Below are 25,924 nucleotides of genomic sequence, written 5' to 3' on the forward strand. Positions count from 1 at the left end.
CTGCTATACATTGTGCAGACAAAATCAGTGTTCGTGGAGCTGGTTTCCACTAGACATGATTTCAAGCCCCCCTAAGACTGCTGACATTGAAACGTTTACCCTTGACTACTGCATCAGCCTCCTCGCTGACCTCCCGGACTCCTGTCTCTCTCCACTCCAGTCCGTACTTCACTATGCTGCTCGGATTATTTTTCTGAAAAAGGGTTTAGTCCATGTTTTCCCACTCTCAATAACCTCCAGTGGTTGCATCAAACAGAAACTCCTTACCGTTGGCTTTAAAGCACTCAATCACCTTGTCCCCCCTTTTCTTACCTCCCCTATTTCCTGCTTCAATCCAGCATGTTCACTTCATTCCGCTAGTGCCAACCTACTCATTGTACCTTGATCTTGTGTATCTTGCCACCGACTCCTCTGCCCTGGAACTCCCTCCCCTTTCATATCCAATAAACCGTCGCTCTTCCCACCTTCAAAGCCTTATTAATAAGATTGCATTTCCTTCAAGAGGCCTCCCCCAACTGAGCCCTCATTTCCCCTATTCCCTCTTCCTTCTGCATTGCCCAAGCATTTGGGTTTATACCCTTTCATCACCTCGCCCTCAGCCCCACAACACTTACGTAAATATCCATAATCCACATCTTCCCCTCTAGACTGTAGACTCCTTATGGACAAGAGAATATGTCTCTACCAACTCTGTTATATTGTACTCTCCCAAGCGCTTAGTACTGCACTCTGCACACGGTAAGTGCTGAATAAATGCAATTCATTGATTGATTGATTTATCTACCCCAGCCCTTTTCCCCCAAGCTTTCTGTTGCTTTTTGTTGCCTCAAAGCAGTCTCTACGGTTCAAAGAATTTAGTTGAGGTGTGAGTGGAGAGATGAGGGATGGGTGCACAGGATCATCAGTGCCCACAGATGAAAGCTGACAATTGGACAGACTTTTGAGGTAATTAGGAAGCATATGGGAGGATCCAATTTCCCAACAAAATATTGTGTGTATTAACTTCTGTGCTAAACTGTGACACCGTACTAGCAAAAATATCCAAGTGCAATATCATTAGGACTGTAATCCTTCAAACTTTTAACCTCCAATTATATTTGCCTGGTGTAGATTTAACCATAGCATAACGAAGCAGAGCTGCTACTTATTTAAGAATAAAGAATTTGAATAAAACGATGAAAACACTCAATCTCAGCTTGGTTGTTGAATATTTCTTTTGTTTTGTCCTGCTAAACTTCTCTTTTATCTAGCGGAGAAATCCTGAAAATGAAATGTGATTTAAGAGAAAGTGTGGGTGAGAGAGTGTGTGTGTGTATTCAATCATATTTATGGAGTGCTTACTGTGTGCAGAGCACTGTACTAAGCGCTTGCACTGTACTAAACTTGAGGGGGGAGAATCTGCTTTTGTTGTACTTAAATAAGAGTGTATGTTCATTTCTGAGTAGTCTTTGTCAGTTTACATTCCTCCAGTGGAAATTCAGTGTTAGAAAATTGTCAAAAAAATGGACCTCGCTACTCTTTTAGGTGAAGGTTCCTACTTTAACAGTGAATTTTTAGGTGACATTCCAAAAATGATGACTACAGGGCCAGGCGGGGGAAGACCCTTGCTATCATCTTTTGAATATGGACTTTTTAAGAGTCAAAATTAGATCTGCAGTCAGTCCTCATGCTTACAAACACATCTCAAAACACATCTGAAAACCACGTCTCAAGCCTAATTGTAAGTAGGAGCTACTTTTTCTCATAGGGATGTTATTAATGTACAGTGCGCTGCAAACAGTAATGATAATGATGGTATTTGTTAAGCGCTTACTTTGTGCCAAGCACTGTTCTAAGCACTCGGGTAGATACAGGGTAATCAGGTTGTCCCATGTGGGGCTCACAGTCTTCATCCCCATTTTATAGATGAGTTAACAGGCACAGAGAAGTTAAATGACTTGCCCAAAGTCACACAGCTGATACGTGGGGAAGCCCGGTTTAGAACCTAAAACCTCTGTGCTCAGTATAAATGTGTTTGAATGAATCAGTATCCCTGAATCAAGGTCAGATACCTCATCTTAACTGAAATCAGTTAGAAATATGTACCCAACAATCATACATGAGTAATAATGCAGAATTAATGTATGTCTAATGATTCAGGGAGATTTCACAAATGAGAAGTGGACACATCTCCTTTCCCTGGATAATAACCAGTATAAACTAGGAGATGGTATTAGATCAGGGTTTTTGTGTTTTATGTTTGAGGGCTTATGAATTTTCTCCTGTCTCTGTTAGTGTCTTAACACCAGTTATCAGGTAAAATTACTGTTTAAGAAGCTATTCACCTCAATGGGTAACTGCTTGGTCACATGACAGACGAGTATTTTCTTATCTCTAGCATCTGCCCATTCCTGTTGGATCATCAGTGATCCCTCTACATTGTCCTCCTTTTTTCCTGTAAGTTTGATGCCATTTTTTTGAGGGTTCATGACTAGGCATCCAGTCATGACAGAAATTGTCATTAAAATGTCCACATATCTCATGCTATCATTCCATGAGCTCAGAGCAAAAATATCTTTAGATAATTCGGATCTCCTGTGCAACTTTACAGACCCTGAAATCCAAGTGCAGTTCCTTTGACTAAATATCACAGGGCAGAAGTCTTCCAAATTAGTAGATGGCTTGTGTAGTGTCTTTTCTGTGCCTTTTGAAAGTTTATGGGAAGATTCTTTGGGTGAAGGCCAAGATTTGTCAGCATGAAGAATTTTCAGTCACGTTGAACTGTCGTTACTAGTTACAGCAGGACTACCCCTCCAATCCAGATGCATTGAGGTAAATTACAGAAATATAATTCACAGGTAGAACATTTTCCTTTTCTCCAAAGTACATACGTTGTGGTTTTCTTGAATAATAATAATAACAATGTTGGTATTTGTTAAATACTTACTATGTGCAGAGCACTGTTCTAAGCGCTGGGGTAGATACAGGGTAATCAGGTTGTCCCACGTGAGGCTCGCGGTCTTTATTCCCATTTTGCAGATGAGGTAACTGAGGCACAGAGAAGTTAAGTGACTTGTCCACAGTCACACAGCTTACAAGTGGCAGATCTGGGATTCGAACCCATGACCTCTGACTCCCAAGCCCGGGCTCTTTCCACTGAGCCACGCTGCTTCTCAATAATAATAATAATGTTGGTATTTGCACTTACTATGTGCAGAGCACTGTTCTAAATGTGCCATCTCATAATCCATTACCTAAAATGAAAGCCACAGGGCATTTGTTACCCAGGACTGGTTTTGCTTTTCTTAAGATGTTCCCTTTTCTCCTAAATAAGCCCCAGAGATGAAGTTTCTGTTCAGTTTCCTACTGCCCAAACTCTTAGGTGTCCCTTCTTGGAGGAAGGAGAGCAGGAAGGCTCTGTTGCTACAAAAGGGAAGAAAGGTTGAATTGCCCAGCAAAGGCAAAAACATGCTCTGAAGAGTAAAGATTTCAGGCTTAATGTGCATGGAACAAAAGGCCGTTGTGAGCTGTGTACAAGAGTTGGTGAGAGTTTGTATTCTGCCCCTTTTTTCTGTGGGAGTTATTTCCTGTTGTTGACTAGAGTTCTTTATTTAGAACCACCTAGCTACAGAACGACTTGACTGCTTGCTAGCAAAAAAAAAGTGTGTGATTAAAATGTAGACTTATTGCATGAGAATATCTCCTTTAAAAAAAAAAAAAGCGAAGCGTCACACCATGCACTGTGAGACAACATAAACTTTCCAAAAAGTTCAGGACAGCAAATGTGCTTTCTTCTTCTTATGCCTCCCACACCTAGAGAAACATTTAGCAAGAGGGAAGTAAAACATGTCAGCAAAGAGATTTACCTGATCCAATGGAAGACAATATTATTTTACAGGGAAAGTGTGCTTCTGTTTCTGTTTTTCGCTTTAAATAAAAGGCTTCTCTTTTCAGTTGAAAGTGAATCATCTGGCAGAGAAAAGAACTGCCATTCTTGTGAGGCAGACTTTTGATTGATCAAGGCAATCGATTGTATTTATTGAGCAATTACTGTGTGATTGGTACATGACAATTTAGGTTTAGGAAAACAGCAGTCCCCTTTCTGGATTTCAGCCTACCAGATGAGAGAGGGAACTTCAGAAGAACTTCTGTCCCAAGACAGAGGTGTCAAATCATTCCCAACTTGATTCCTACCAAGAAATCTGGGCTGCTGCTAATGCGGTTATTGTTTTTTGGCATTGCAAGGAAAACATATAGTACCCACAGTGGAGAGAATTTTAGCCCGCCTAAAGTCAAATCAAGAGAAAAGATTTAAATGGTTTAAAGTGAAAATATTTTTTGCTGTGGTTTATTATTAAGCATGTGAAATGTTTTTGAAAGTGGGACCTTATATTTGTTACAAAAGGGTGGGCTTTTGTGGTGGACTTTTCCACTTCTGATGAACTCTTCTGAAGATTTTTTTTTCTCTGTGGTTGCCTCCCTGTTCAAGTGTAGTTACAGTCCTTTAATTTTTTTTAACTCTAAAGTGAAAGTAATAAGTGTAGAAACTGCACTTTGTAACTTTGAATTTTACCACAATAACAGTTGTGATGATGTCTGTCAGACTAAGTAGGGAAGATTCAAAATTGATTGGAAATTACATATGATTAAATTGCAAAACATTGATGTTTTCTTTGGTAATTTATTTATGGTACTTGTAAAACACTTACTATGTGCCAAGCACTGTTCTAAGCACTGAGCAATATTCTAATTTTAATAATCTATTAAAAGAAGTTGAAGACAATTTTAACTGGAGGTGAAATTACCAATACCGGGAACTCACACAGCAGTCATGTACCTGCAGATACAGTACTGGATTTTGCTGACTGCCTCACTAATATAGCTAAATGAGGTCAATTGAATAATTATCACAGTTATAATCAGCAATGAAACCTTGATGTGTATTCAGTTTTTTCCTCTAAGTTGACTCTTAAAGTACTTTTTAAAAATATGTGTTACATATTGTTCTGAAAGAGGGAAGATGGGCCACCTTTAAATGCATGCATCAATTTTAATGAATCAGTTAGGAACTACATTTATTTGTTATAAACAGAACAACAGTGTGAATTTATGCTTTAGCAGATATTCTCAGGCTCTTAGATGCATCCACTCTTTTTTTTTGGTTCTAAATTTGGTATTGCAGATTCAACTTCTGTTTTCAAAAAAGGGAAGTTATGTAGATCATTCATTTCATGTTATTTTGTCCATAAACTCAAACTTTAAAGGACTGACATCCAACCATTCTTCTCTTTTAAAAAATTCTGATCTTTTAAAAAATGAAGAATGGTCAATTTAAAGTTAATGGGAAACATAAATTATTTAAAATTAAACCAAATTTAATCAAATTCTATGAAACTTACTTGGTTTTCAAGTATATCTGAATTACTCATTCTCAGCTCTTTCTGTTGGTCCCATCTGCTATATCTGGGATATTTTACTAATTTTTCCCATACATTTTAGTAAAATCAATTCTCGAGTTCAGGCATTTAGAAATGAAGTTTAATGAAACTTCAGTTAGTATGACAAAATCTACTTCATGGTATCTATTTTAAAATCGACTAATGTTCTGGCATCATGTCTTTAAAAGATAAGTTTGCCTACAGTTCCACATCAGTGGCAAAAGAATGTAGGAAAATTCAAAATAATATGCTTTTATTATCTTAAGTATTCTCCTCCTCCATAAAACTTAGAAAAGTCCAAAGTGGTGATGCATGAATCTTTGGCTATTAATGCTCAAGATGTGTTCAGATTCACTCTATCTCCATGACCATCTTCATTTTCTCCTTACATTGCAAATATATTTTTGGAAAGAGTAGCCAACAGAAATATCTTCATAGAATTTTGCTGCAATTTTGAAATGAAAAGATTTTAAGTTGTACTACCTACTTTAGTATTTCTTGAGCTCCACTTGGTGCTGAAGGATTACAAAAGAAGACCTACCCCTGCCTTTAAGGTGTTTAAAGTCTATCATTTGAGACCCAAGATCTAGGCTTCTTGTCATTTTTCACAAATTAGCACAGAAAGCGAGGTTATAAAACACAACATTTTGTAGCACCAGGAATGTGATGCATTTTCACTGGGTCCTGTTCTCCTGTTCAAGTTCTGAAGGGTGTTCCAACAGGCCCCTGGAAGCTGCAGTGGGGAAAACAGCCTTCCTCCTTTATTTTCATTGTACCTCTCCAGTTCACCTCGCAAAATCACTGGGGAGTTGTTGGAGAGGGGCCAGAGTGGGGGCAGGCAGGGGTATTCCCCTCAGCCTGATTCCAGTCATTCCACCAAATTGATCTAAGATTGGTTGCAGATCAGCTTAAGGATATGGCATCAAGTCCTTCCATGTTCCAGGTATCATCCATCCATCTTCTTTCCAGTTAAGTTTTCAGAGGTGACCTTCTGTGAACTGAATAATAGTAATTATGGTATTTGTTAAGCACTTACTATGTGCCAAGCACCGTAGTAGATAGGAGATAATTAGGTCCCATATGGGGCACACCATCTAAGTAGAGTATAAGGTTGAATACAGTCTTTGTCCAACATGGGCCTCACAGTCGCAGTGGGAGGGTGAACAGATATTGAATCCCCATTTTACAAGCAAGAAAACTGAGGCACAGGGCAGTTAAGAGATTTGCAAAGGACATGCAGCGAAGTGACAGAGCTGGAATTAGGACCTGGGTTCTCCCAGGACTCCCAGGCCTGTGTTCATTCCACTAGGCCATACTGCCTTCCCACAACAATAATAATGATGGTATTTGTTAAGCACGTACTATGTGCTTAAGACTGTGAGCCCCACATGGGACAACCTGATTTTCTTATATCTACCCCAGTGCTTAGAACAGTGCTTGGCACATACTGAGTGCTTAACAAATACTATAATTATTAATTATTATTATTATTATGCACCAGGCACTGTTCTAAGTGCTGGAACAGTAACACCTTTCCCCCTGTTATAGAGAATAGAAAGTAGCTTAATAGATGTATTTTTTTTAAATAAAAGATATCCTCACCAAACACACTCTTTGTCATACCACTGAAAATAGTTGGCTTGGATAATCAGCAACAGTGATTGGAACAGAAAGTGCAATAATGATTCCAGAGATGATTTTGACTCATCTGGATAAAATGTCTTTCAATGCCTGTGTCGTATGTTCAGCAATGCTGTTTACTAGTCTATAGTAGGACATGCATATTCCTCATTTTCAGTTGTCTACATGTAGACAAGAGCCAAATCTGAACTACCAGACAGGCAAATTGGCTTGAATCCTGGCCTAAAAGAAGTCAGTCAGTGAACCAGTAAGAATTTTAACAACTTCTTCTTCTTTTTCTAGTATGACTTTATAAGCTTTTGTCAGAAATGGTGCAAGTTGATGAATCCAGGGCCTATTTGTCCACCGGAATATGCCTGTCTTCTGTTAGTTACGTGATGCAGGAATCAGTGGTGCAGAGGCAGCTGGAGTTAACTGGTAGGGGCAGAGGGAGTCTGGAATGATAATAATAATAATTTTGGTATTTGTTAGGCGCTTTCTATGTGCTGAGCACCGTTCTAAGTGCTGGGGTAGATACAGCATAATCAGATTGTCCCACGTGAGGCTCTCAGTCTTAATCCCCATTTTACAGATGAGGTAATTGAAGCACCGAGAAGTTAAGTGACTTGCCCAAAGTCACACGCTGACAGGTGGCAGAGCTGGAATTAGAACCCATGACCTCGGACTCTCCTCAGTCCTTGCTCTTTCCACTGAATGATGTTATGATAATGCACCTGACTCAGAGTAGGATGAGTTTAGCTCCCATCTCTCTAACCACTTCACCACCCTTGGTGGGGGTGGGGGGACGGCGCTTGTATAGTCCACACTGTGGGTTCTTTTTGGAACCAAGGAAAGCAGAAACTCTGATCTGGCTCAGAGTGATCAGTGACAGCACAGTTCTAGGACAATGCTATTTCCTCCTCCCCTGGCTGCTTTGACTTAGGCTGAAGTTCCTGCCAGAAAGCAGGACTTTCCTGAACTGGAGGCAGACCCTGTGCCATTGGTAATTGGTGCTATCTCTGACCTCCCAGGACTGCTGGCTGCTACCAGGAATGCCTGTCTGGGCCTGTGTGGTCGGCAGGAACTCAGTGACGTGGGGCTGACAGCAGCACGGTTGTAGAGCCAACTGAGGCCCTTCATTTCTACGGTCTCCCTGGTCATCCCAGTGCCCCACTTAGGTTGGCCGTTCAGACCAGACAGTCCACTTTTCAGCCGGTCTCTCCCCTATCTGGTACCGGTATAACGATGACTTCTCTTTTGTCCAGTATTTTTATTTTAAATACCCAACCTCCCTCAAACTGTATCAGTTTGATATTTGGTTTGAAATATCAACCTGATATTTCTCGTAATAGTGTTTGTTAAGCACCCACCAAATGGAAAGCACTGTACTAATTCTGGGGAAACAGATATGTAAAAGCATGGTCCCTGACCCTCCAGAGACTCACAGTCTAAGAATAAGACAGTGAGGGGTTTAGCAACAGTTCCGATAGGTAAGATGGGGATTAACTGTGAGTCTCATGTGGGACAGCCTGATTACCCGGTATCTACTCCAGCGCTTAGAACAGTGCTCTGCACATAGTAAGCGCTTAACAAATACCAACATTATTATTATTATTATTATTATTAAGATGTAAACTTGTTGTGGGCAGGGAATATGTCTGTTTATTGCTATATTGTACTCTCCTAAGTGCTTAGTACAGTACTCTGCACACAATAAGCATTCAAATAAATATGATTGAATGTATGATGAAATAATATAAATTGAAAGACAACATGGAAGACAAAGTTCAGTGTTCAACAGGTCTGGGGGTCAACGGAACTGACACCCAGGACATCAAAAGTCCAGTCACAACCAAAGCCTCCCAGGAACCTCAGCTCCCACTAGTAGCTTGGAAGCGAAGCCCCAGTTTATAGGAACCTGGGAGAGTTTGCAACCGCTCTGGCTCAAAGGGTCGGAGCAGTCAGGGCTCTCCCAAGGGACGTAGTCAAGGTTCTACAGTTTTCTGTAAAAGTTTCTGTATGATACCATTTCATTATGTTGTAAAACCTGTTTGATGTACATAATGTAACATTCATCTGTTACTTCTGGGCTTGGCAAAGGTAAGCATTTCATCATTGACCACCCTAAACACCTGTCCCAGATTTCTGTGGCTAAAAGGGAAAAGGGGAGAGTTTGATAAATGTGATTGGGCTGACAAGATATTTTTCTGAGCCTGCAGGTTTTTTTCCAAATGTTGCTGAGTATTGGCCTAAACCGTCGCTAGCTTTTTCTATGGATTCTTTCATTGCCGCTTCTAAACACCAACACATTTTTCCCCATGAATATTAAACATAGCTATGTTTATTGACATCATTTAAATACAGCACTTCAGTCATGAAAATGGCAAGGGAAAAATATGTCAAGTACTGTGGGTAGCTTTAAAGTACAACTTTTATCTAGGAAATTTGGTATTTTTCTTTCAGGTTGGCCCCCAGATGACAAAGTTGTTCAGATTAGTAATTATTTACAGGCTATTTGCATATGATGCTATCCAAATTCAGACTAGAGCAGTCAATCAAATAATTACAATACTGTGAATCTTGACTCTCCTTGTGGGATCATTTTGATGTTCAAAATAAGCTTGATTTTGTCTCTTCAGTCGTGAAAATCATAATAGTATCCCCACTATAAACTGTAATTTGTGGTTGGAACAGTGAGTAATGATAAGTTCACTGCTCAGTATGGCCAGCTGACCAGGTCTAATAGTGAACACGACCAGCACTCATTCTTCGAACCATAAATTCCAGCCCAGAACAATGGGCACGGCCAAAATTTTTACATATTTCAAATACTGTATAAGGCTTTTGATGAGGAGGGTGACATTATATAATTTTCAAAGATCAGTTTTTAGGGAAGCAATGTGGCTTAGGGGAAAGAGCACAGACTTGGGAGCCAGAGGATATGGGATCTAATCCCACCTCCGCCACTGGTCTGCTGTGTGACCTTGGGCAAGTCACTTAACTTCTCTCTGCTTCAGTTACTTTATCTGTAAAATGGGGATTAATTTTAGCCCCATATGGGATAACCTGATTACCTTGTAACTACCCCAGTGCTTAGAACAGTGCTTGGCACTTAGTAAGTGCTTAATAAATACCATTATTATTATCCATCAAGCTTCTAAAATTCTTCACCATATATTTATATATCTATATACAAACATACCCATACATATATATATTTATATAATGCATCTTCTACTGAAATATAGAGGAGTAGACATGCTACAGAATTGAGAGAGAAAATTTAGCCAGTGGAACTGAGCACTAGATCGTGGGAGGATAATATGAGATTTAGGGTGCTCAGTTGGAACAAGCAATGGGTATATTCTGTTATTCTGGGGGAGCTTGCCCCTTAGAAGTACACAAAAAGGCTTCCATTTTATGTACTTCTGAATCAATTAATCAGTGGTAATGAATGGTTACTAGGTGCAGAGCATTGTACTAAGCACTTGGAAGAGCACAATATAACAGAGTTGGTAGACATGTTCCCTGCCCTCAATGAATTTACAGTCCAAAAGGAAGAAATGTTAATATAAATGAATAATTTACAGAAATGTACATAAGTGTTGAGGGGTGAAGACTAAATGTCTGAAAGGTACAGATCCAAGAGCACAGAAGACATAGAAGGTAGAGGGAGTGGGGGTAAAAGAGGGCTTTCATTTGAAGTTGTCAACCCAAATACTCACTGAGAATTTCCACAAGAGGTGGAGTGGAGTTGGACTGAGAATTTTATACAGGGGGCAACCTCTTATGGCGCAAATGATCAAAGGAAATGAACAGGAGCCAGTTAGGAGGGTGGATTTTTGGATGGGTTATCTCATTAGGATCTGGAAAGGATCGGGAAAAGGTGGAAGGGGAGAGTGAGAGAAAGACATAGCAAGAGGTACTAGGAGGAGGTTCATCCAACAGATTCTGAAGGAGCCATAGGTGAAAATTGGAGGCAATTGGAAGTATAGAAGATATGAGATGGGATTATCAGAATAATAAGGATTAGACTTTGGTGAGAGAGTGAAAGTAGGTACAGGGACTGTGCTGAGAAGATAGCCATCTCAGAAGGTCTGGGGCCCAATTATGTCAAAAAGGGAATTTCCAGGGAGGACAAAGAAGATTCTGCCATAACGTGTTTTCAATACGTATTTTAGGTAGAAGAAGGTTCCCTAAACATATTTTTTCAATGTGATCTTGAGCTTGTTTGGGGTTCAGTATGCCATGTTATCCAGGAAACTGTTTTTGAGCTTGTATGTGGCATCAGAACAGGTACTTGCAGTGCAAAGTTTGGCAAGACCATAAACTTCATGTTACAGAGAATTGGGTGTAATTTGTTGCCTATTTTCAGTGGCTAAATGTATACATTCTGACTGATGTAAGGTATGGATGCTCTTCCTCCTTTAAACATTTTAAAAATAATAAAAGATTAGTGCCTGCAACTCAGTGGAAAGAGCTTGGGTTTAGGAGTCAGAGGTCGTGGGTTCTAATCCCAACTCTGCCACTTGTCAGCTGTGTGACCTTGAGCAAGTCACTTAACTTTTCTGAGCCTCAGCTACCTCATCTGTACAATGGGGATGAAGACTGTGAGCCTCATGAAGGACAACCTGATGACCTTGTATCTACCCCAGCGCTTAGAACAGTGCTTGGCACATAGTAAGTGCTTAACAAATACCAACATTATTATTATTATAATTAACCAAGAAGGTTTATAAAAGCATTTTTTCAAATACACTCAATTCTTCCTTAATGCAGGTTGAAACTATCTGTTACATGTTGCTACATGAGAAGCAGCATGGCCTAGTGAATAGAGAATGGGCCTGACAGAATAAGGACCTGCGTTCTAATCCCGACTCCACCACTTATCTGCTGTGTGACCTTGGGCAAGTCATTTGACTTCTCTGTGCCTCAGTTATCTCTCTGTAAATTGGGGGTTAAAACTGTGAGCCCCATGTGGGACATGGACTGTGTCCAATCTGATTAGCTTGTATCTACCCCAGCACTTTGTAAAGTGCCTGACACATAGTAAGAGCTTAACCAATACAATAAAAAATGTTTTGGTTAGAATGCTGTTAGGGAATTAAGGAAATATTCTTCCAACAACATGTGTCAAACTGGATAGACCCTAATGGAATGTCAGAAGAAACAGTGGGGTGCATGTGAATGGAACTAATCCAAAAATGCATAATACAATGAAAGTTTTCCTTAACGGGTTCCTCAAGAAAATAACTTGGACCTAAAAGGAGCACTGAGTCAATTGTTTGGAGTTGAATTTAATCCCAAATGGGGCACAAACTATTCGCATGGCTCAGTGGAAAGAGCACGGGCTTTGGAGTCAGAGTTCATGGGTTCGAATCCCGGCTCAACCACTTGTCAGTTGTGTGACTTTGGGCAAGTCAGTTAACTTCTCTGTGCCTCAGTTACCTCATCTGTAAAATGGGGATTAAGACTGTGAGCCCCACGTGGGACAACCTGATTCCCCTGTGTCTACCCCAGCGCTTAGAACAGTGCTCGGCACATAGTAAGCGCTTAACAAATACCAACATTATTATCCTTTTTTTTTTTTAAAAAAAAGGTCAGCTTTATGCTGTAGAATAATTAAAAGCCTATCTGGGTTTTACCAGGAAGTTAGCCTCAGAGTAAGAGGGATGCAGCAGAGTTGAAAATGAGGATTGCATCATTTGGAGCACGGGTCTTTATGTGGGATAGGTGACTTCGGGGAGAGGGCAAGAGAAATTTGACAGAATTGAGGAAGACAGGAAGGAGTTGAAGTGGGTTAGTTACATGACCTTCCAGAGAAAGGAATGGAATTCTAAGTGGAGAGTAGAATTACTGGGACTCCTCTGAGCCTGGTAATGGTGCAGAGCTCTCTGCATTGTTTTTCTGTTTTGCTTTCTAAACATTGTTTACTACATCTTCCCCTTGAAAATCTATTCAGTAATGGGACTACCTGAACATTAATCTTGAAACTTTATTCAGAATTTAAAATTTGTCAGTGATTCTTACATGCAGTTCAGCTGGTGGAAGTGCCTTGGGGCATGTCCAGTGATGTTCCATGTCCTTGTTGCTCAGCTTTATATCAGCAGGCAGTAGAAATGCAGCATGATGAACATAAAGAATTGAAGCACTAGTCATATTTTTAAACATTGATTCAGAAGTATCTGTATTCAGTAGCCTCTGTATTCAGAATGCTCAAAGAGATGATTTGATCAGTTGTACCAGTAAATACCCAATTTGGTATTAATTATTTTTTATCATACTTTAAGAATGATAAAGAAGCAATTTAGTAGTTTTCCATCCTAGAGCTATCCAATACTAGTATGTATAGTAAAACAGGAAAAAAGAAAATAAAGCAGAAAGGCAAAAAAAATAGTAATGCTAATTTTGTATTAATTTAAAGTCTGATCTCCATGTTTTTCTTACTTCTCTAAATTATTCTCCGAATTATTTATCACCTCAATTTCTTTTGGAAATAGAAATTAAGTGCTAAAGTTAGGGGGGTTTTGTTACATTTCTGCTATTTTTCAGATAAACTAATTCAAATATTTTCTTTTTTTATGGAATTTGTTAAGTACTGTGCCAAGGTACTGTTCCAAGCGCTGGGGTAAATACACTGTCCATGTTCCACAAGGGGCTCAGTCATCATCCCCATTTTTCAGTTGAGGTAACTGAGACACAGAGAAGTTAAATGACTTGCCCAAAGTCACATAGCAGACACATGGCAGAGCCAGGGAAAGAGCCCTGGTCTTTTTGACTCCCAGGCCTGTGCTCTATCCATTAGGCCATGCTGCTTCTCAGTAAGGAAACGGCAATATCTAACTTTGTAACTGAAAATACCTCGTGATAGTTCACAAAACATTTTAAAAGAGCACCTTGAGTTGTTTCCTGAAATTCAACTTTTTAGTGTCTTTTTTTAAATGATGGTTAATTATAAACATTTGATGAACACTTATTTTCTTTCTTAACAAATATATTATTTGAATTTTTTTGTGGATTTGGAAAGTTCCAAGTTTAAAAAGTATCAAAATTTCATGAAACTGAAGAAACTATAAATTCAAGAGATGAACTGTTAGTAACAGAAGCCTCCATCTTTGGTCCTGAAGAAATGACTAGGAACTAAGAACCACCCAGTAACACTGGACTTTTAGCCTGTGATTTGACAGCAGACACCAAAGTCCAGAAGCAGTGGCTGCACACTGTGGATTCAGATTCCAGGGAGGCAGGCCTGGGGTTGGGTGTATTGTCCAGTAGATGACGTGTAGCGTCTCTAGGGAAGGAGTTAACCACCTGGTGTAAGAGAGGGTTAGGCAGCTGTTGAGGCAGCCGCCAAGTGCTTTGGCTGCTTGAGCAGAGATATCAGAGACCCAAGAAGAAAAGTTGTATTTAACAATGATATTTATGAAATTGACATATTTTTCAATCTCTTGGTTTCTCAAGACCAAATAAGCGAAAGTGAAGGGCACTTCAAGCTCAAGCCAAAGCGGACTGCTTTTCTCACAATTCCAAACTCAGTTATGGCAGTGCAAGGGTAAAGATGGCAGGAATTTTTTCAATTTCCAGCTTTTCTAAACATGTGGAAAATCTGTCTGCATTATACCATCTGCTGGAAAATGGCCAATTATCCCAAAGATGACTGAATTTTTGCCAGTTTGTTTCAAATTATTTCAGTAACCATTTATCCAAATTCAGCAAGCTTCATGAATCTGGCCCATTGATACAGGAGATTACGGGTTTTATTTCAGTGGATTTTTCTTAGTGTGTGGGTGAGTGGTTGGAAGATTGTTAATAGTACAATCTCTAACTAGTGCTACATTGGTGGATTGGCAAAGAGGATCATCTCTCCCTCAGAGTGACATTTTTAGAATGTGGTATGCCCCACCAAGGCCCACATTGAAGCCCATCTAAAAAAGACCCTCTACGGCTACCCGCAGAGAACTAGAATTTTAAGAATCATTATATGAAGACTTTAAAGTAAATTGATAAAACCCACCTTTAATTAGTCTCTGATAGCTGCTATACTTGTCTTAATTGGACCATTTTAGGGTTTTAACAACATTTTTAAAACATGGCGCCTCTGTCAGGTGGCTTACATCTCCCCCTTGTAAAAAAAAAAAAAAAAAAGAAAGGTATTTTTCTCAACATTCTGGTCAATCAGGGAGTTTAAACTCCACCATAAATTTGATTGATTGTAAATCACTAGAGCATATTTAATATAGTGCCTAAATTTGTCTTGATATTAATGACCAATAATCACCTTTATGTTCAGACTTAAAGCTTTATTGTCCCAAAGTACAACTAGTTTAGTGGATCATTAAAGGCCAAAATGATCTGAGATGATTTTCGGGTGGCAGCCAAAATTTTAAGGTGGTTGAATTGCCTTTTATAGCACCTTCATTTAAATGTAGCCCATTCAAATAACTTAAAACAACCATCCTAATTTTCTGTAGAACTTAATTTAAAACTAGATCCCTTTCCTCCCTCAGCAGACCTTCCCTGCTCCCTAACCTCCTCCCAATCCGTCTCAGGTTTCCACTCCCCAACCCAACTGATCACCTCCATTAGGCCTGATTTTTGCAAAGGGAATCCAGATTTGGAAGTTTAAGAAATCCAGAGGGGAAGCTATCAAAGCCTAATTTCTGAACAGAGCACTTTAGCTTCTTTGGCAGTCGTATGCTTCTGGTCCACAGCAATACTCTAGAGATAAAGCAGGCAGGGCTGGGGCTGAAAGGTGCAGCCAACAGTAAAATAAAATAAATGGTGGTACTTGTTAAGCGCTTACTATGTGCAAAGCACTGTTTGAAGCGCTGGGGGGATAAAAGGTGATCACTTTGTCCCTTGTAGGGCTCACAGTTTTAATCCCCATTTTACAGATGAGGTAACAGAGGCACAGAGAAGTTAAGTGACTTGCCCAAAGTCACACAGCTGGCAAGCGGCAGAGCCGGAATTAGAACCCATGACCTCTGACTCCCAAGCCCGGGCCCTTTTCACTGAGCCATGCTGCAAGCCAAACTAGTTTTAATAATAAATAATGAATGATTATGGTACTTGTTAAGCGCTCACTATATGCCAAGCACTGTTCTAAGCACTGGGGTAGATACAAGTTATTCAGGCTGGTCACAGTCCATGTCTGTGCATGGGGCTCGCAGTGTTAATTCCCATTTTGCAGATGAGGGAACTGAGGCCCAGAGAAGTGAAGAGCAGAGCAGACAGAACAGAGAAAGTGGCGGGGGTGGAATTTGAACCCAAGTCCTTCTGACTCCCAGGGCCGCGTTCGCGCCACCAAGCCACAATGTTTCTCTTTTCAGCTCGCCTTTGCACTGTGACCCGTTACTTGTGTGCGAGATGGGATGCACCTAGAAGAAAGCACCGGGGTGGGTGAGCTTCCTAGACCTCTAGCATCCAACAACTCCAAATGCCGGCATCCTAGAGTTTCCAGAAGCCCCAGGGGCAGTTTCTGAAATCGTGACAGCGAGAATTAGGGGTTCGGGATGGACCCGCGCACCCTGCCATCGATCCGTCCCGGTCTTTTCTGACCCAACTGCCAGGAGATCATCGAAACACAACTTTCTGCCTTTGCCTCCCCGCGCCTGGAAGGGACCCCGCCGTGGCCGAGAGATGCCGCGGAGGGGACGACACGTGTATGTGTGTGTTGTGTGTGTGTGTGTTTGGGGGGAAGGGGAGCTCTCCGAACCTCCCTCTGCCAAGCCCCAGCTGTTGATGGTTTGCGCGGAGTACGAATGCCCAGCGGAGGGCTCGCCGTGCTCCAGTCTGACTTGTTGACCAGTCTCAAGTTGTCGAATAGCTCAAATACTTGTCATTTTTGCGGTTGCTCCACTCAGCAGGCCGTGCCGCGCCGTGCATTAGCAACTGCCTTTTGTCACCGGCGGCCGCGGCTTGCTTGTTTTTTCTATTTTTGGCTTTTTTTCCCCCCTCCTTTTTGGAAGGTTCGGGGTGGGGGAGCTTGGCGGGGTGGTTCCCCTCCGCCCTTCCCACTCTTACTGTCATTCCCCTTTCCCTGCCAACTCCTCTGTCCCTTCGGTCAGAACTTCGGAAGACATCAAAGGGAGGGAGATGCTCGTCTCTAACGCCACCCACCCCTGTTGTTGTTGATGAGGATGATGATGGTCCTTCTCTTCCTCCTCCTCCTCCTCCTGCTGCTGTAGCAGCAGCAGCAGGTCCTGAGCCCAGCCGGGCGGTGGATTGAGCATTATCTGATCTCCCGGGACAAAGGCACATGTAAGTGATAGCGGGGAGCAGGGCTCCGCCTCCCTTCGGCGGGCCCGGCCGAGGGGCATGGGCCGCCCAGCCTCCTGCAGCAGCCCCAGCAGGACGAGGACGACGAGGAGGAGGAGGAAAAGGAGGAGGGCGGGGATCGGAGCTCCGAGCCACGGGGGCGGAGCCTTGACGTGAGCCAGAGGGCAAGGAGCTTGCTAGAGCCTCGCTCGCCGCACGTCACTCTTGCATGGCAAGTGCCGAGAGAGTAGGGGCTGCTCTTCCAGTCGGGGCTGCCTTTTTTTTTTTTTCCCTCCCCCTTTTCCCTTTTCTCCTCTCTCTTCTTCCTTCCCTGCCGCCGCCACCTCTCCACCTCCCCCCGCCTCCCTCCTCCCGCCCCTTTTCTTCCTTCTTCTCCTCCTCCTCCTCCAGCTCCTGCTCCACCATTGTATAATGCTTGGCGCTGGCAGCCGGAGGAGCGCGGGGTGTTAGGGGGCCGGTTCCTCGGCGCCAGGCTCGCTCGGGGGCCCCGGAGGCGGGGGCGGGGGTCGCCCTATGGAGCTGGTGTAGCTGCGGAGCGGGCAACCTGCTGCCCCGATGCTTTAGTTCCCAGGTGGAGCTGCATGTGGTAAGTCCGGCCGGCTCGGAGGAGGAGGAGGAGGACGGGGCGTTGGGGGGGAGGGCGATCTGGAACGAGGAGTCCCTGCCCGGAAACCGTGGGGCAGCCTTGGGCACCGGGGAGAGACGGGCTGGCAGAGCCAGGGCGAGGACAGAAGGCGGGGGAGGCGGCCGGAGCCCGTTCCTCCGAGGCCATCGGGGTCGGGAGCAGGTAAGGGGGTCCTCCCCAGCACCCCCGCGCTGCCTAGCCCCGGGGGGCTGCGACCATTTGGCCCCGGGGGCCGCCGAGCCGGGAAGGCGGCGGCGGCTGCTAATCGCTGCTCCTGCTGCTGCCGCCCCCGCCGCTCCAACGGCTCCGGTTAGGCAGGCGGGGATCGCGACGCCGCCGGCCCTCCGGTTAAAGCAGGAGCCTGGGGTTGTGCCATCTGGGACCCGACTTTTGGAAGTGTTTGTTTCCTCCGGCGCCGGCCTTGCTAGGCATGCGAGAGTTTCCCCGGGCCCGCTGACATCCCCGGTCGCCGAAACACCGTTTTGGGTTTTGTTTTGTTTTTTAAGTTTCCGTGCCTGCGTGGGTGCAGCAGTTGTAAACTGCATCTTCCTTTCCCTCCTCCCTCCCTTTCCCAGGTATCTAGGGAAGTCGGATGGTTAACGCAAGGTGAAATGAGTTTTGGCGGTGGGGGGGGGGGGTCGGTCGCTTTTTTTTTTTTAAATCGTCTCTGGTGGAAAGTTTAGAATCCAGGAACCAACCCCGGCATACGTTGGCCACAGGAAAGCACCAGTGGCCCCAGAGAGAAGAAGACCGGACTCTCTCTCCAACGCCTAAAATGCCCTCTGATTAGAGTTAGGACAGGGGTTGTTGTCAGAAGGCCTTTTCATCAAACACGTATTTCTCCAGAGAAGGAATACCTTCAGGATTGTACATTTTCATTTAGCTTGATTTTCTTCCTAAAGACCGAGTTACCTATACCAGAACGTTTTAGTATCAGGATGATGCCACTTTTACGGCTCGTGGTCGAATCTTTGTAATAAAACAAGCCGCAGACTTGAGTTGGTGTTTTAGCCCCACCGTGTTCACTCGCAGCAGAGTGGTTTTGTTTTTGCCATTTTCTCACTAGTGTTTCAGAATATGTAAAAGTCAGTTCCTGTATTGGGGTGGGTGATGGGCTCTTAGCAGGTTGAAACATCCTTGAGATTCTGGCCGTTCTGATTTGATGTTCTAGAATTCAGCATTGCTTGCTTGTTGGAAAAAAAATGTAAGTTCGAATTTGTAAGACGTATTCATCAGGTTTTTGTTAGTAATTCGCAGTACATATGTTTGGAAATGTTATCAGGAGTTTATTCAATAGTTCATTCAATAGTATTTATTGAGCGCTTACTATGTGCAGAGCATAGTACTAAGCGCATGGACTGAACAAGTGGGCAACAGATAGAGACAGTCCCTGCCGTTTGACTGGCTTACAGTCTAGGCATTAATGTACGTGTAGGCTTAGAGGGCCTGGAGAGTCCGTCCTTGCAGTTAGAAACCAGCCATTAGTAAAAGTGAAATGAACACGATAGTCTGCTGGGTCCCGTGAGATGACAAGATCCATTTGACAGCGCCCCCACATAGACACACACACACACACACACACACACGTGTAAAGTTATGGTGCACTTCGTGGTTTGGGTTAGTGGTCAGATAAGCCAGTGCTTCCACTAGCAAGGAGAGCCTCATCTCTTAGGAAATGAATGAGCCCTTTTTCTTTAAGGGTGAAAGGCTATCCGCATTTGGATGGGCAGGGGTTTTGTCTGTGGCACTCTTCTGCCCTCTGGATGAAAATGTATGTCTTGGAACAGAACACCTCTAACTCCTACCAGAGTTGTATACCGGTTTTACTTTTCCCATGGCATAAGTTTACACATACAGAAATTGAAGTTTTCTTTAGCTTCACTAGTTCCTGGCCTTTTTTGTGCTATTGGCCAGCTATTAAAAGTAGCTTCTTAGTTCTTTGCCCCCTTCCCTCTTCCCTTCTTTCATTCCTCCTCATTCTAAAATAGGCATTCTGAATTGCAAGAATGTAAATGTCTTCTAGGATGCATTCGATTTTCCCAACTAATTTTTAACTCCGTTAGAGCATTTAGGAAGGGGAGGGATTAATCAATCATATTTATTGAGCATTTACTGTGTGCAAGCATTATACCAGACAGAGTTTGGAGGGTACAGTATAGTAGAGTGGGTTGACATGTTCCCTACCCACGAGGAGCTCACAGCCTAGAGGATATTAATAGGTTCTGGTCCATCCAAAAACACCACAGTAAGTATTTTAGAAAACACTAAGGAGACGTAAGAGGAGGTATTATTGCCTTCTCTTAGGCATCAGCTATTAAAGGGTTTTTCCCCTTAAGAAATGAAGAGAATAGACTGATCTGGATATTTTATGAACCTTTTGGCTTTCATTTACTAGTGACTAGGTAGCCCACTTGGCCACTGAGCACTTGCATATTGTACTTAATATCTGCACTTCTGTTCGTATTTTGGTATATGTATATAAGCACATCATTTTGAAATTCCATCATCGGACATTAACAGGGACTCTTAGTTTATGCGCCTGTGATTTAAAACAATCTTAAATTCCAGAGGCAAAGTAAGGATACGCCATTATCTTGTGGCTCAGGAAAAAAATGAACAGGTTGCAAAATAACTGGAGCATTCAATCACCTATTAAAAATCATTTTTACTTGTATGTGCTCAAGTAGTTGACAGAAAGTAGAAAATACTAAAATGAAATTTTGAGTCTTTAAAAATACAGGATTTTTGTTTATTGGCATTTAAGTGAAATGCTTTTTGGTACAGTTCGTCTTTAAAAAAATGGTTACGATTTCATTTAATGATGAAAATGGTCAGATCCATTTTGCATAATTTAGCCCCCAGGCAATTAATTACATGCATTCATTTATAAAATAGGTAATTCATTCACCTGTGCAGATTCCTTTGTTCAGTTACTTTAAATTTGTATTTTATAGGCCTGATGATTGATCAGTTTTTAGATGGTGGTGCATGTTTGTGGGCATGGTACGGAAGGAGGCAGCTCCAGTTGCAGTAGTTTCTTGGCAAAAAAAAAAAAAGAAAAGCAGGCTCTGATTACGGAGTCCAAAGATCATGCAGTAGTCTGAAGGCAAGCGGTAAAGAACAAGGTCCAGTTTGAATAGACAGGCTGACAATAAGGGAGAACCTAACGTAGCAAATCCTCTCATGAACTTCAAGCAGTTTCAGAAAGTAGAACCTGGAGACTCTGAAATAGTTCATGATTTGGGCAGGTGTCATCAAATTTTTTCCATTTGCAATCAATTATTATTCTGTTTCAAACTGGCAAACAGTGACTGCTGCTCTGGACTAGCAGCCATTTACTGACCTCTCGTAAGGGTGTCCGTAGTTCAAATTCAACATTTTTAAAGAAAGCAAGCGTAAATACCCACAAGAGTAGGCTACTTCTGGTTTGCTTCCAGACAAGCTTTAAAAGACCAAATTTGTCCTTGAATGCTGATGATGGGAACCCCTAATTTATCCAAGGGTAGAATTGGTCCCTGTGGTATCACATCATCCATTGTATAGAGCAGTGTCTTTCTCCATTAGCACTGCTTTGCAGTTCATTCTTTGTATGATTCTGTGAAAGGCATATGTCAGGCCAATAAGACCACATTCATATTCTAAGAAATAAATGAATGCCTTGTTCCTGTGAAAATGGACATGGTTAAGAGAGCCAAACTTAAGAGGTGCATACTTAAAACAACTATTGAGATGAAATTTTAAAAAGCTTTCTGCATTTAAACCAGATGATGAAGATGTCCTAATGGTGTAACTGAAAATAGTGACTGGGAAAGTATTCCGTGAAAGTTAAGGGTTTTGCCGGTGGAAGTGCCCCTGGATTTCTTTTGGCCTTATAACCTCCTGTTTAGTGTGCCTTCAGTCAGTACAGGATTTAAGTAGGGGATTATATTTTTCTCAGATATAATACCTGCCAGGATCATTTGTAGCGAACCAAACCGTGTTTTTTATCCATGATTTTTAATCCATCACGAAACCAATTTTTTTCCGAGACAATTGGGAGATCAAAATATGGCCAGTATCGCTAGCGCATTCTTTGGTTAGACTTTCACATCGGTCTGTTCAAAACTCTCTTTGCCTTGCAGAGAGGACAGCAGAGCTTGTTGAGTGAACTGTAGTAAAGCAACGCCCATGATGGGAGGTAAACTATGCGGATACACTGGGGTGGGAGTTGGAGGGAGTGTGGAGGGCATATTTAAAACAGACTGTACAACTGCCACAGCAGGTCTGACTAGTTTTAAACGCCCAAAGGCAGCTTTGTCTTTAGTAACTGTAGGTAGCTGCAAACCAAAGTTCTTAAAACATCATTCACACGAACTGTCTCCATAGTTTTGGAGTTCATGTATTTAAGCTTTGCTCTTTCCTGTGTATGGAAAAGCTTCTTTCATGTTTTATTGAGAAAGAAAACCCCATCCCAATGTACTCACGTGTGTTCGAGAAACGTTTTTCACTCTGAAAGGTGAAGGAAAGCATGCTAAGGCTGTTAGAAGAGTAGCAGGTAATGAAGTGACTTGTATGACTTGAGTTTGAGCTTTCTGATTTTTTCGCGTGTGCATATGCACAGAAATGGTCAGTGTAATAATGTTTCTTTCGGCAGATCAACCACTAGCCCCATATTCCTCCTCTCGCAGAGCAGCTGCTTATCAGGTCGCTCCATACAGCGGTAAGTGGGGCTTTAAGCAGTTCCTCTGCAGAACCCCACCCATGTCTTCAAAAATATTGCCTGAGTTAGACTCAGTTTGTCTGTCTCAGGATCTTAAGGTCAACTCTATGCCAAAAACTTACCCATAAAATTATAATCAAATGCACGGTGGAGTTGACAAGGTAGCCAACCTATTTTAAACTAATCCTTGGTGATCGTTTTTGTTCCTGTTTTACAAGCCCCCAAACCACGAGACTGGTTGACTCTATGGACCAGATAGATATACATTTTTTTTTTCTGGTCCACTGAACCTTCATGGAAAACTGATACGGTATAGTGGTTTGTTGTACTATATAGTTTGCAGCCGAGGAAGAAATTGCACTGCCTTATTATGCTGTTTCCTTTCTCTCTATTGTCATATGATCCCGTTTTGCAGCATATTCCGTGAAAAACAAACTATTTTTCACTATCGTATCTTGAAAAACTGTTCCAACTGGTGGAAGTTCAAACTAATCTCTGCGTTTATGGTTGGTTTTCGAATGCAGGTTATGGTTTGTTTTTAAATGCAAAGTATGTGTACCTCTGAAAACAATTCACTTCTCAAAGTGTTTAGGAGAGATGATGGCATGAATAAAATCACAAGAAAATATAACTGAATAGAGTTATATAACTGAAAATCTAACATTGAGACGTGTTTATTTGAAGATTCTGGAACTTTGATCATTTATATATTAGCTTCCCAACTTGGTGAATACTTACATTTAGTGTGTGTCTATTTTCAGTATGTTGAGGTTACAGCCCTCTAGACTGTAAGTTCATTGTGGACAGGGAACTTTTATAACAACCCTGTTGTATTGTACTCTCCCAAGTGCTTAGTTCAGTGACTGCACTCAGTAAGCATTCAGAAAATATTGTTGATTGATTGGTGCTTGACCATATAATTTTACTTATTAGTTTCAGCTCTGATGGCTATTACAGAACAGTGCTTGGCACACAGTAAGTGCGTAAATTCCATCATCATCATTATTATTATTATAGCTCAAAATCTCAGAAGTTTACTATTATTGTCACACTCAGTTGTCCCCAGAATATATTTATTGAAAAACAATTGCCTGATTTCCTTAATGTTGCTTAATAATCCAAATTATCAGATGAGATCGTCTCTTTTTTCTTCCCTGTTTGAATTGTTTGTACATGTATAATGTACATTTCACATGTATTTTACCACTTAAATAAGTTGACCTGTATAGCTTTACCAAAATTTTAAATCAGTCTGGCTACCCCTCATATTTGCTCTTTACTTAAGTAGGAAAATCAGTATTTCTTACTAGTTTTTGGAATAAATTTTGGTGAGTGGGCAAAATGCCAGATTTGATTATTTTCTCCCCCTTCCCCTTTTGAATATCTTTAAATAAAAAATTTTATGTCATCTTTTCAGATTGCGTTTTATGGAAAACACTCTCTATTTCTCTAAAGAAGGCAAGGCTTAGAATGCATGATGCAGTTTATTGCAGTACAAATCAAAAACTAGCCCTTGTCTGTTTCTCTCTTACCAACTGTCACAGGTAAAACTGAAGTACTTACTGATTGTGGGTGTTTTGTTTTTTTTCTTGGCATGCCTTTTGAAGTGCATGGGACACTAGTGCAGCATTCAGTTTATGAAAGCAACAAAGGTTGGAAACAAATCTTAAGAACATGAAGACAATTTAAGAAAAATTAAAACTACCATGGAAACACTTCCTGTTGTAGCTTGCTTATGTTCATTGCCTTTTAGTGGCAAGAAACTGGTTAAGAAGTAAAACATAGAAGATAAACCAGGATTGTTTGCTCTTACTAAGATGTTTTCATTTTTTAGAAATGTCTTTCAAAATCATTCCAGATACCTAATTTCAGTTTGACTGTAGCAATTATTCAATTCCCTCCCCTCCTCCTCCCCAACCCCCCAATTTTCAAAGCTAATATGCTTTTTGGCAAAGTCTTTGGCTTCTGTGCTAAGTAGTTATTTTTTCAGATGGTGTTTATTAAGGGTCTTCGACGTGAGGGGAAAAACAAGATATCTTTGGGGAAAAGATGCTACTAAGGGGTTGAAAGCAAGGATCCCATCCAAGTAATTATAAATAAAGGAGAAAAATATATTTCCATTATACACAAAGGGGTCTAGCCTTTTTGAGGTACACACATAACTCTCATTATCGTTAATGAAATCATGCAGATTGAAATAATACGCCAAAGATTTTGTAACTTAAGGTACATTAACCAGACTTTAGAAATACTCCGATTCAGTTGTCTCTTTGAACTATCTGAACGCGATCCAGTCCTTTAATATAAAAAGCCGTGTTTTGAAGGTAGTAGCCAACTTTGAAGAGAAAAGACAGTATAACAAGAGTAGATAACGTATACAGCGCTATCTTATGATTCCATATATGTAGCGTTTTGCAGCATAGCTCATAATTTTCATAAAGAATATGTGTCCAGTGGTGTGTATGACCTAGGGTTTGCTTCATTATCTCTTTGAGATTTCTGAAGGCTTTTAAATATAGTTGCGTTATAATTTACCATTACCCTGCCCCTCCCCTCCATCCTTCCTGCAGTTCTTCAGGCCAGGAAACCCTCTCCATTTAACCTGCTGGTAGCTCATTACTTTAAGGCGTTGGATTTTCCCAGGCTCGGAGGGTGGTAAAATTTAGGAGCACTGTACTTAAAACTTATTCGTTCATTCAGTCGTATTTATTGAGTGCTTACTGTGTGCAGAGCACCGTACTAAGTGCTTGGAAAAAGCCATGCAGCAACAAATTCTGGGAATCCTTTGTGCGTGGTTTGAAGCCCCCCCTCATAACCCTCTTGGGAAAATTCCGAACCGAATTTTTCTTGGAGTCCCGTTGACTTGCCATAAGTATTTGTTGTTGGGTTTACGGGCCTCACTTTAGGGGACTGAGACATTAACATTACTCTTCACTGGCATGAAAGTTTCCTGCAGTATTCCAAGAGAGTTTGAACCATGTGTACATAGCAGAACATAATTCGATTTGTACTTGGCCGCCCCCCTCCCCCCGCGCTGCCACGTGGAGACCTGAGTTGGGGAATAATCTTGGACACATCTCCTCTGGGATGGCTGTGGCTAAAGCTTCCCAACTCTCTATCTTCTTTGCTCTTCCACTCTCTCTAGTGGCTGGCTGGAAAACACAACCAAGCAGATCAGGGGGACATTCGAACCTCGCTGTTTGTAGCGTGCAGGTACAGGGCTTGTTTACTGAAAGTATCAAGCGTTGTTCCCAGGAGAAGACCCTGATCTAGTTGGAGTACTTA

General features: G+C 41.7%; 1 protein-coding gene across 3 annotated transcripts in view; it reads left to right on the top strand.

The window, feature by feature from the left end:
• The window catches only part of SERTAD2 (SERTA domain containing 2), a 115,090-nt gene that overhangs the window by 69,335 nt on the left and 19,831 nt on the right, over positions 1-25,924 (top strand). Inside the window, exon 1 of one of the 3 annotated variants that reach the window (XM_007672067.3) lies at positions 17,644-17,901. The exons of the other annotated variants lie outside the window; for them this stretch is intronic. The gene's annotated coding sequence lies outside the window, so the exon portion shown is untranslated. Of the gene's footprint in view, positions 1-17,643; positions 17,902-25,924 lie in introns of those variants that run through there. 3 annotated transcript variants of the gene reach the window in all.

The sequence above is a fragment of the Ornithorhynchus anatinus genome, chromosome 9, assembly GCF_004115215.2.
Source record: "Ornithorhynchus anatinus isolate Pmale09 chromosome 9, mOrnAna1.pri.v4, whole genome shotgun sequence".
In the NCBI taxonomy this organism is placed as follows: Eukaryota; Metazoa; Chordata; class Mammalia; order Monotremata; family Ornithorhynchidae; genus Ornithorhynchus; species Ornithorhynchus anatinus.